The sequence below is a fragment of the Cynara cardunculus genome, assembly GCF_001531365.2.
Source record: "Cynara cardunculus var. scolymus isolate 2C chromosome LG 2, CcrdV1, whole genome shotgun sequence".
In the NCBI taxonomy this organism is placed as follows: domain Eukaryota; kingdom Viridiplantae; phylum Streptophyta; class Magnoliopsida; order Asterales; family Asteraceae; genus Cynara; species Cynara cardunculus.
The window spans coordinates 18,215,745-18,228,157 of record NC_037529.1 but is presented as its reverse complement, the minus strand read 5'-3'; positions in this window follow the sequence as shown (position 1 = coordinate 18,228,157).

Here is a 12,413-nt window from a genome sequence, read left to right as displayed (position 1 = left end):
ACAAAATAGATCAAAATTCAAAAAAATTATAAATTTCAACACATTTAAATAAGAAAGTAATTTATTATAAGAATATATAAATAAATAAAGTGACCAGTTAGACAATATAAATATATGTGTGTGTGTGTGTAAGTTTAAAATTTTAAAAAAATTGACGTTTTCAATACCTTCTAAATTCCAAAACGTTGGAATTTGATCGATGAATGTCTTAACACATTGAACTTTTAATTGTGTCTTCTCCGGATTTGGAAGTATAGACCGATTAATAATTTCAATTTTTCTGCAAAGTCTAGCACGTTTACATATAACCTTTAGAACTACATGTAACTGAGAGGTGGGTAACGGTAGCAATCTTTTTTCTCTGAGTTTATGGCGCCTCTCAAAACATGCAAGACGTGAAAGGGGTAAACAAATTTCACCGACCTTTTCGAAGTTTTTCATTCAACTTATTTTTCCTCTACCTACAAACAAATAATACACACATAATTATCATATATTTTAGATGAGACTCCAAGTTTAACATGACAATATATTTGGTTAAGGAAAAGAGTAATAAGTAGTTATTTTCGATAAATAAGAAAACCATATAATTGGATAACTTAAATGACTGATAGTCTAATAATTTTTGTAAGATAGAATATTTTGTATAACAATTTTAAAAAAATAGATAGTTTAGTTAACTATCTAAAACTTAATAACCAAATTAGGAATGAAATAGAAATGCGTTTTATTTGTTATGTATTGTCAAAAATTAGTTAAATAAATGTATGAATCAAACATTAAAAAATTAAAATATTTATCGGATGCATGTTTAGCTATGAATTGATCCCCGATTTTATAATCTACGTATATCATTTCACATTTTCAATAATATTTAATTTATAAATTATAGTTTTTTCTAACAAAATTGAAATAAATAAATATATGAATCATATCAAAGTTTGATAATATAAAGTATTTTGTTTTTTTAAATAACCAAAAAACCATGTGAAAAAAAAGTAGTTGTTGAAATTGATTAGTTATTTCATTTTAACTGTAAGAAAAAAAAAGTACAAAATTAAGCATCAAAATATTGTTTAGCTAAAAAATTAGATGGTCTAATTAATCATTTTTAAAATTTAATAAGCAAACTACAAAAGAATTAAAAATATATTGGTATTTGTTATTTTTTGTGTTTTTTTAAATGTGTAGAGTATAATGTTCTTTTATATCCTTAGTCTTGTAATTATTAAATCTTATATTGTTGCATTCTAAAAATGCAGAGTTCTATTGGGTTTTGTAGTAAGCTAATTAATCAAACATTGTATTTACATAATACATTTGATCAAACATGTACTATTTAATGACATGGGAACTTTCAACAAAAAGGTAGCATGCATTTTAATTTAAGATTCATATCTTGCTAGCATATTTGCTACATACCTTGTTAGTCGTTGGGATAATGAACTTTTGAAACAGAAAGAAAATATGTTGGCAATCTTCCCTTAAAAACACAACACCACAAGTGTATAATACAATTGTCTATGATTATGTGATTTAGAGTGTAACATGTCTAGTATTTAGTCGCAAATAATGGCTTTGTATTCATGATACATTAAAGAGGTAATCATTATATTTAATAAAAAGATTAATGATTTAATTGGAATTAAATTAATTTAATTGCATTGAATGAAATTTATTCATCATATATTAAATAAATTAAATTACATTTAAGAACATTGATTGTTAATTAAATAAAATTTTCAAATATTTAAAAAGAACAAATAAAATAGAATGAAGTCATTGATGAGATAAAGCCTTATTATTTTATTAAATCATTGTTTCATTGTAAACAACATACTTTTAATTTTAAGAAAAATCATTACATTTATTAGTTCAATGTTGAACTTATATTAAGGTGGTGTTTGGTTAAAGATACTAAGTAGTGATTATTGAGAATGAAAATAAAAAAAAATTGTTTGATTTTATATAAATATAATTGATGTGATGTTATTATGTTGCTATTGTCATGTTGAAATGTCATAAGATGCATTTGATTATAATACAATTCACTTCCCAAAAATAAACGCGAAATAGAATGGATAAATGAAAGGAACAAATATTTATGGGAGGGGTTATTCGTCTTCCTAGTCTTCGACACATGAAAAGGGGGTGAAAAATTCTTTTCTTGTGTTGAAATAATAATGATTCGTGATATTGTTCGTCAAAGATTTCTAGTGTTAGTTTCGATTTTTTACAGACGTATCAGAACGTCTTTCAAAGGTATTACCAATTTAATTTATTATTATATTTATATTATAATAGTTACAAGTACTATAAATCTACAAACAAAAGAGGATGTGAAATCCATTAAGTAAATAGAACTTCTTCAATGAATTTATAAAAAAAATTAGGAGGAATGAAAATTCATTCTCATTTTCATTTCTCAACATGAGTCAAACAGACCCTAAAATCTATCAGAGGTAAGCAGAAAACATGAAGTTTATATTAAATCATCATATGATCACTAATAAAAAATGTATACTATTGAAATACTAAGAACTTTGAACGAAAAATTTAATTGACATGCCCTGAGCCATAATATAATCTAATATAAGGCTAAAAAAATAATCACCCAAGTTATTTAAACTATAATAAACAAAACTATCAATTGTGAGAAATTGAGAGTCACTGAATTAAATACTAATCAATCGTTGGCCTCATCATCGTTGACAATAAACTTTCTTTTACGTGTAGTGGTTGGAGTAGCATTGTTATACGGTTGGGTCCCATCAATAGCATCCAAATTCTTCATGTCACTCAAAACAGTCTTTTATTTCATTTGAGAACCACATAAAAAACAAACAAAATAACTTAAACATAAGAGAAACAATTTAAAATTCTTAGAAGATAGATAAATGATACAACAAACAACTGGAAATATGGGTTTTACATTATAAAAAAAAAACTAACCATGGTTGAATCAACAAGCTTGTATTCTTTTTCCAAAACATAATCTAGATCAAAAACCTTAAAGACGGTAAATATATCATTGTCGTGTTTGATATTATAATCAGACAATTGCAGACATAACACAAACTTTTGCCCACAAAGGGAAGTAATTTCGCATGGTAAGTTGTCCTTGTCTGGATCAGATTTGTTTAATAGCTTCAAAGGAGAAGAGTCTACCATCCTCTCAGCAAGTTTGTGAAGCACAACACAGTTGATAACACCGGTGTCGTCCCGAACAGACAAATGTAACTTGAACCTGATCACAAATGGCAGAATGATTGAAGATGTAAATTATGAAAATGGTTAGCAACCGTTAAAAGTTTGGAGCACTTACAATGTCAAATCATTCTTGTACGCAATATTGCAAGAAGCACATGTGTAAACATCGTCAATAGGATTGACTTTTCTACAACATCCTTGACAACCAAAATAGAACCATCCATATTGTGTCTCAATATGTTCAATAACTCCCAAGATGGTTATGATGTAACCCTACGTACGTCAAATAAGAGGATGTTAGTGTAGAATCAAAAATTGTTTGATCAGAATATATAAAATGATGGAATAATTGTTTCTCAGCATTACTTTTGGTTTGTTGCTCCACTCTGCCTGCAACAGATGTTGAATATTCATCCGATTTTCAAACATCTCCTCTTCCACTGTTTTCTTCACCTTACTAGAAGACACCCCCAAGTGTAGTCGAGGACAAACATTAGCAAATCTGTCAGCCAAGGCCAACACATAGTCGGTGTTGAGATTAATATACACTTTGCTTRCACTTGAAGTTGCAAAGTTTAGGACGCCTAGCAATAAAATGTATATTATGTGGAAGTTAGTTAAAAAGATATAAGCTTTAAGTTATGATCTAAAAGATTATGAAATAGATTACCTTGGAATCTTTTGACTCGGGTAGAAGTAATTATAATTATAAAAGTGGCACCAGAATTTTTCTGGAATTGGGAATCATCAAAAGTTTCACCAAAAGAACATAAATCAATCAAGTGAGGCCAAAAAAGGTAAGAACTTCTTTTAGACATACCTGTGAATATGTTGTCATCATTGAGACGGTCATTAAATGTTTTCTCACATGCAAGGTGGAACCCATGCATAGGGATAGAAGGAACATGGGTATCAACTTTTTCCACCTTGGTTAATGGTGTAAATATAATCTTCAATTTTGAGTCAATGACCTTGAAGGCGTCAGAATTCTCAACCACCTTGAAATTCTTCAAAACATACACATTTTCTTCTTTCAACAAATGGTTAAATTTATTGACCAAGTTATTCCTTACCATTGCTGTCATGAGAGAGCCCTACGAAATAAAACAAAGGAAAACAAACAAATTAACCAAAACATACTTTGCTAATATATGATATTAACAATAAGAATAAATGGCACACATTTTCATCAATCACAATCATGTCCAAACTAATCAATTCCCCATTTCTCTTTGTATTCAAAGATTCCCACAACCTACGTATCCTAATTTTTACAACCCGACTTTCATTATCTAACACCAAGTTTTATAATCCAGCAAACTCCACATGTAGAAAGATTTGTAAATAGAAACTTGTAAAGAGAAAAAGAATACAAAGTAGTATGAGTAATTAACAAAGTAATAAGAAATAATATAAGCATGTATATATATATATATATATATATATATATAGTATATAAGCAACAATTAATCCATCAATAACACAAATTCATAAATTATTTAAATGTCATTTAAAAGTTTGAATTAATGATGTGAATGTTACAAATTCATATGAGTAACTAAAATGTAGAAACATTGATTGAGACAATAACATTAACCATAAATGGAATTAAAAGCAAATTAAAAGTTTAAGTTACATGACCATAGATAATGAATGGAAGCACAAACTATAACAAAGATGATTCACTTGTAACGAAATTGCATGCAATGAAATTGGATAGCACATGAATGATAGATATGTCATGCAGTTTAACGGGGTGAACATTATAATATTTCAAAAATTGATATTATGTATCTTGCTTTGATTAAAGTAGTGTAAGTTTAACCTTTTTGCACCCATGATTCAGTAGTAGAGTATAAAAGAATTAAAGAGCCCTCTTGATATGGCAGCAGCTCTTCGAACAATATGTTAGCAATTCTCAAATACCAAAAGGTTACTAAAAACTACTAAAATTGATTGTTTGGCATGTTCAATTTGGATGATAGTTATGTTATAGACAACTTGTAACTGTATGTTTTTATATTAATGGAATTAATACTCTTAGTTTGTTCACCACATCTAATCCTGCCAATGCTACCACAACAGAATTTTGGCAGCTTAAATCTTAGTACACTATTTCTTAAGCATAATCATATTTTATTCATCATCAAGGCCACTAGTTAGAAGTGGAAAGTGGGCAAACAACCAGGTGGTCTGGCTATCCCTGTATAGTTACTTTTAGTTTTTTTTTTCTTTTATGTTACACATTAGCAACCTTAAAATCCTTGTCAATATGTGTGGTTATCAAATTATTTATTCCGTATTTGATATTGATGCATGTTAGATCTAACTATAGTAAACTAACTAATAAAAAACTTTTATTTTGGTTTTGTACAACCCAGGTTGCTCATTATTTGGCACATGCCATGAGCTTATCCTGCTTATTGCTTTATATTGCTTGCTTTACTACTAATGGAACACCAAAATAAGGAAAATAATAGGAGGTCACCAACTTAATCATTGGTGAGGAATTTTAGTATTGAGTTAATTGTTGGCATTTAATTATGTCAAAGATTTGTTTTGATGAATTAATATCATTTTTTTGTTTTAATATCAAAAACATAAATATTTTCCTTATCAAGATAAATCTATAAACTATAACAAAGAAGAACAAAAACTTACCTCAAACTCAATAAAGCAAACAGTATGCCTTTCATGTTGCAAGACCTTCATTTGCTTAAAACTAGGTTGCCTGCACAAGTGAAAATGTTCAAAGAAATAGAACCAGTCACCAATAGCATCAACCAGACTAAACAAAAGAATGCATGACTTATTTACAAATGGTAGAAGGAAACTTCTTGCACACTGAAAAGTCCTCTTAGCTCTTCTTCGTTTATGTTCTCCCCAACATGGCTCAGGTAGTGACTAATTTCCAGGAAAGGGGCGCGATGGAATATACTATTGTGGTAGCCGAAACGGCGGATTCCCCTGCTACATTACAATACCTCACTCCTTATACAGGAGCAGTTAATCGTGGTAGGTTAACATGGTTTGGCCCAACCATTGTGTCTAAATCAACTCCTTGTTAGATAAGACCGTTGTGGTTGGAAGATTTAGAAAATGAAAATAGAAAATGAATACGTCAAACTCCATCTATCAGAATATTCACAGAAACTTCATCTAGCTTAATCAACTTCATGGCCACGGGGTCTGGGGTATCGGGGATCGCAATCCCAATCCGCATCCCTGGCTGAGAATAAAATTTCATACACATCCACATCCCCTTTCGGGAATCTGGGACTTTTACCCGTCTATAAAATTTAACTTTTTAGGTAACATTTTGTTATATTGTGTATATAAATGCCAAATTTTATGTTTAAATGACATATAATGCTAAAATATTAATTACCTAAATTTTAATTTTAATTGTTGCATTGTATAAGAATAACATAAGAAACCTAGTTCAAACACAAATATATCAATTACAATACTTAATAATTGAAGTGCAAAGTATAGACATATAACGTAAGAATTGAAGTTCAAATACAATCAAACATCTGCTCATATGTGAATGTGAACACATAGATTCAACGTAGCTTTGGGAGATGGAAGTTTTGATGTATACCTTCTCAAAATTTGCCCATGGCCGCTCCACTGGTATTTCATCAATTAGCGCTAGTTGAAAGAGAAGAAGATGAAGGAAACGACTCCAAGGCATCCATGTCACCTGCATAAAAAAACTTAGTTCAAACACAAATACATCAATTACAATACTTAGTAATTGAAGTGCAAAATATAGACATATAACATAAGAATTGAAGTTTAAACACAATCACACATTTGCTCATACGTGAATGTGAACACATAGATTCAACGTAACTTTCGGAGCTGGAAGTTTTAACATATACCTTCTTAAAATCTTCCCATGAAAGCTGCACTTGTATTTCATAAAATAGCACCAGGTGAAAGAGGAGAAGATGAAAGAAACAACTCTAAATCACCTGTATGTGCCAAAACCTTAAAGGCGGGATTAAAAGATTTAACAGTGTGGCCACAACCACAAAGAGCTGTTACACCACCCATAGCAACATAAAACCCTTCACCGTCACAAAATAAATCCAACATAGAACCCTGGGTATAAGATTTCATACCTATCCACATCCCCGTTGGGCAATCAGGAACTTTTTCCCGTCTATAAAATTTAACTTTTTAGGTAATTTTTGATATATTATGTATATAAATGCCTATAATAATAACCATAACTTACAGAGGAAAGCTTGTTGTGAATCAAATGTGATCCAATGTTTGACGTAAGCCGTATGTACTCACAACTGCATTTGCAGCTCGAAATACTCTTCTATATGCTGGTGAAGCATCATGAGCTATCTGATGCATGACAAATTCATCTAATCTGTTCTTCATTCTTGAAATCCCACCTTTCTTTGATGATGATGTTGATGGCATGTTTTTTAATCCAAGCATGATCTCTGATTCAAGCCACATATGTGAAAGCACTTGATATATACCTTCTTCTACCTCAGGTTTCTGTAACCTGTGTCCAATTTTTATGTTTAAATGACATATAATGCTAAAATATTTATTATCAAAATTTTAATTTTAGTTGTTGCATTTGTATTAGAATAACATAAAAAAAACTTAGTTCAAACACAAATATGGCAATTATAATACTTAATAATTGAAGTTCAAACACAATCAAATATCTGATCATATGTGAATGTGAACACAGAGATTCAACGTAGCTTTCGGAGATGGAAGTTTTGATGTATGCCTTCTCAAAATCTTCCCATGGCCGCTCCATTAGTATTTCATCAATTAACGTTAGTTGAAAGAGAAGAGGATGAAAGAAACGACTCCAAGGCATCCAAGTCACTTGCATTAAAAAGGTTGAGATATGGCTTCAAATGTTTGCACCAGGAACACGCACACTGATTCATAGGCATTCATGTGAGGAAGTTTTTGTAGTCGTAAAAGGGAGTGGGACTCTTTATCTTGCATCAAATTCTCAAGCAAAGTCCCCTGGCAAGCCATAAGAGTTTAGAATCTTTTCAAATAGAACATTTTTCGTCCGCTCACCAGGTAAATTTATGCTATTTCTCCTTTTGCTATATAAGCAAACGTGAGTTTCAGCATTTTTGTATGGGTTTGAATTAAAGTGCGATTTATTTCCTAGCAAGAATGTGCCAGTGCCAATCTTGAGATACATTATTGCATCTGGGAATTGAATTCGATTGAACCCCGTCAAAGGACAAAAGATTTTGCTCTTATGGGTATGATTCCTATGTATGTTTAAGCCCTCAATCTCTCTGTATATATACATACATACATTTGTATTAGAATAACAAATGGAAGAATAAATAATTCTGTCATTAAAAGTATTTCCAAACTACACCATTTTACAATAATTAATTACCTGCCTAATGTGCACGGGCCTCTCCCCCATAGCAGAACATATGGCTGCTAACTCTGCTTTAGAATCAGCAATTGCTTATCTTAGTTGAGCTCTACTCCTATTTGCATAATCTACTTTTTCTTCTGTATACCTCAAGAGATTCTCTTTGAAGATCTAACAGCATCTTGTCCCTTTCAACATCAGACTCACCCACTTCATCCCATATAATCTGATTACACAATTTGCATACAAATTACCAATGTTTAACTAAAAATATGGGATTGAGCAATACCATGCCATGAGCTAGAAATTAGAATGCTCTAGAAGAATACCTGAAGCTCATAAAGAAGGGATCCACATGTTGTTTCCACTTGCAGAAGTGGATCCTTTGAGGGAGTAGACATTCTGAGACACTGAATTGATTAGTTAAATAAGATATCAAATAGAAAAAAGCAAACTTTGGACACATGTACCCTATACAACTGATGGTGGACATAATGAGCAAGATGAGGATTTTACATAACAACAACACCACATTTTCATTAGTCTATCCATCTCCAAGGGAGGAGGGAGAAGAATCCAATCGACCTTAAAATGTAGTCTTTTTTTATAGCCTTATTAAAGAAAGTGGATCTTGTTAATATAATCTAGTCTTTTTAAAGGAAGTAGATCTTAGAAATATAATCTACTCTTTTTAAAGCAAGTGGATCTTGGAAATATAATCTAGTTTTTTTAAGGAAGTGTGAAAGTGATTAACCATATGGAACATTACAGCCATAGATACAACAATTTTCACTACATACAAAAAGAGAACCTTTGTTATTTGTTAAACATTAGATGACTTGTGTTTTTGAAGTCGAATTACGACGGTTGTTAATGTTATTTCAAGTTACCTTTGTTTGTTATTGGGCTTCAAGAAAAATTAATGTTAATTTTTAATTAATTTTATTTATTTATGTTCGGTGCTCCCCATGGTTCTAAATCCTGGCTCCACCCCAATGCTAAATACATGAGGAAAAGATTGGAGAATCCAATATTTGATTTATGATTAGAAATAACGACGAGAAAGCTTCATCAATTTATTAGTTTCGCAAGCATCAGCAAAATCCCGTAATCAGAAAGTCGGTGCCATGTACTCACATCTCATAAATGGATTTAAGTAGAAAGCATACCCTTCCGAAAACCCATTGCATTATATTGGTTTAACTTTTTGTTAAGGGCTCTAAAGATTTATACCACATTAGTAGAGTGAGCTGCAAGGCTTAGTCTTTTTTAACATGCAAAATGATCCTTCTAGTCATGTGATAAATTACTTCAATTGCTTTATCCAGTTGAATTTGCAAAAAAAAAAAAATATCCCATAGCATGATCTCTTCTGATCATCACGTGGTGGGATCTTTTGGATCTTAATCCCACTATCTGAATCAGAATGCTCAAGAATTATATTATGTCTGATTTCTCCTTTTACAATGTGACCCTAAATAATAAAGCAAATAATATTAAAAAAGAGACTTCTAATGTCATACATATGCATGCTTGACAGAGCTAGAGTCATATAAGATATTACAGAGAGCAAACAGGAAGAAGGGAAGAGATAAAAGTCAAACAAGGCATAGAAATGCTATGATAGTTGATAGAGATCATGAGTTCTTCCATATCATGAACAGACAGAACTCCTAATGCAAGTGATCCAGGTTTGACTAATTTGCTAGAAATTAGTCAATTGGAGCTTATAACGTGCTTGACATTTGTATCAGAGACAGCTCAATAGATTTATTCATATGAAATCTATATTTCATGTCAGCACACCATTGGATCAAATTGTAACTTGTAAGAACCATTTAGCATATGCAGCAGGATCATAAGCAACCATTTCCTATACAATCATAATTAATAGTTTATAATCTTCATCAAAACAACATGTTGGTCCCGTTAGGGTCTACAAGATGTGTATAACAATTTGTAGAAGGGGGGATGAATAAAACACAATAAACTTTTCTAATTTAAAATATATATTGATAAAGAAGGATCAATACAGATTTTACAAGATTGTTTGCGAAAAGATAAGGTAAAGATAACCTATCTAAACAATCTAAGTTACAAACTAGTTCTTAGCAAAGAGAAATGATTTGTTGTTTAAAACTTAAAAGAAAGTAAGTTCTTTATGGGTAAGAACTATTTAGAATACATAAAAGGGATTCTAACTTGCATTTGAAGATAAGCGTATTGTGTTCTTTAGATGTGTGTTCTTTCATGTATGAACGTAAGAGTTAGGGTTCAAGAGTAAGAGATATCTCTGCATGGAGATAGAACACATCTATTTATATCCATTGCATTAAATGCACATTTAATGCAATGTAGTAGGGTTTGAACACGCGTCAAGCCTTTAGAGAAAGACTTGTCCTTTGCTATAATGAATAGTACAAAAGCCTATTCATGAGCAGACATCCTTTCATGGAGTTGGTGGGTAGTAGATTCAACTAATCGACTCCATAACGTACTACACTCTAGAGAGGGTATGGGTTTGTCCTTTGTGTGTGGAAGGACAAGACAAAAACAATTATGCTCAACAAGCTTCTTTTGATCGCTGAATGCTGGAATAACCTGATGGTCTCCTCAGTATTCGCTGGGGCTTAAGCAGTCTTCACACATATGTAGACTAGGTTGTAATCATTGAATACCGCTTCATATCACGAACTCGCTAGTCTCTAATCTTCAGTTTCAGTCTTCGACTTTTGCTGAAGGCTCTTTGGTGTGAGTTTTGTCTTTTTGAAGTATATATGTCTCTGATGGATTTACATTACATGTTCTCAGCGATCACTGAACAAACTCAGTGATGATCGCTGGAACTGAAAGACATAAACATAAATACTTCGTATAAGGTAAAATTGATTATCATCAAATCACTGAGAGAGAGGATCAACAATCTCCCCCTATGTGATAATAACAAATCAACATAAAGAAAGTTGCCTTATCAAATAATAGTAAGAAAAAGTTACATATACAGTGCATGTCCCTTTTAACTATTTTGGGATCTTTTTCAGTGATTCGGTCTTTACTTAGTAAATTTTCTTAAGTTACAAGATTAAGAAAAGGTACAAGAAGGGAAACTGAAACTGAAAGCATATTCATTGACTTATAGATTGTCAGTGAATGTAAGAGTAACACTGGAACTCATAGACTTGTGTCCCTATTACTATTTTCAAGGATCTTTTTTAGTGATGCACAAAAATACTTATATTAATTTCAAATGGAAATATTACAAGTCTTCAGTGCATGTCTAAAACTTACAAAATATAAGATTAATCACTGAATGTAGACATAGAATATAGGTTTATATAGTGAATGAGCAAAATACAAGAGAAATAACTAATCTAACTTTTTTAGATTAATGTAGCCAGGTATATCTTCTCTGAGCTTCTTTCAACGTCGAAATTCCTTTTTGATCCTAATCTTCATCGCTTCACCATATATGTCATCATTCATCCATAATCAGCCTCTGCAATAGACATAAGCTTAGCTTGGACTAGACAGCGTTCACCGTCTTTTTGGATTTTCTCTTGGGAAGAACTTTTGCAGCTAGAGACTTGACCAGCATTAAGTTGTCCTCAGTCTACTTCTTTGAAGAGCTAGTTCTTCCTCAACCTTGAGGGCCTCGAGTCTTTCAGCTTTGGTCAGGAAGTCGAACTCACCACAATTAGAGGTACGAAGAGGGCCCTTTTTCAATGACGCCTTTGCCTTTCGACTTAGGGCCCTGGTGCATTTCTTGAGCCTCTCCTCCCCTTTTCTCCCCCTGGGATGCTAAATCCCTGAG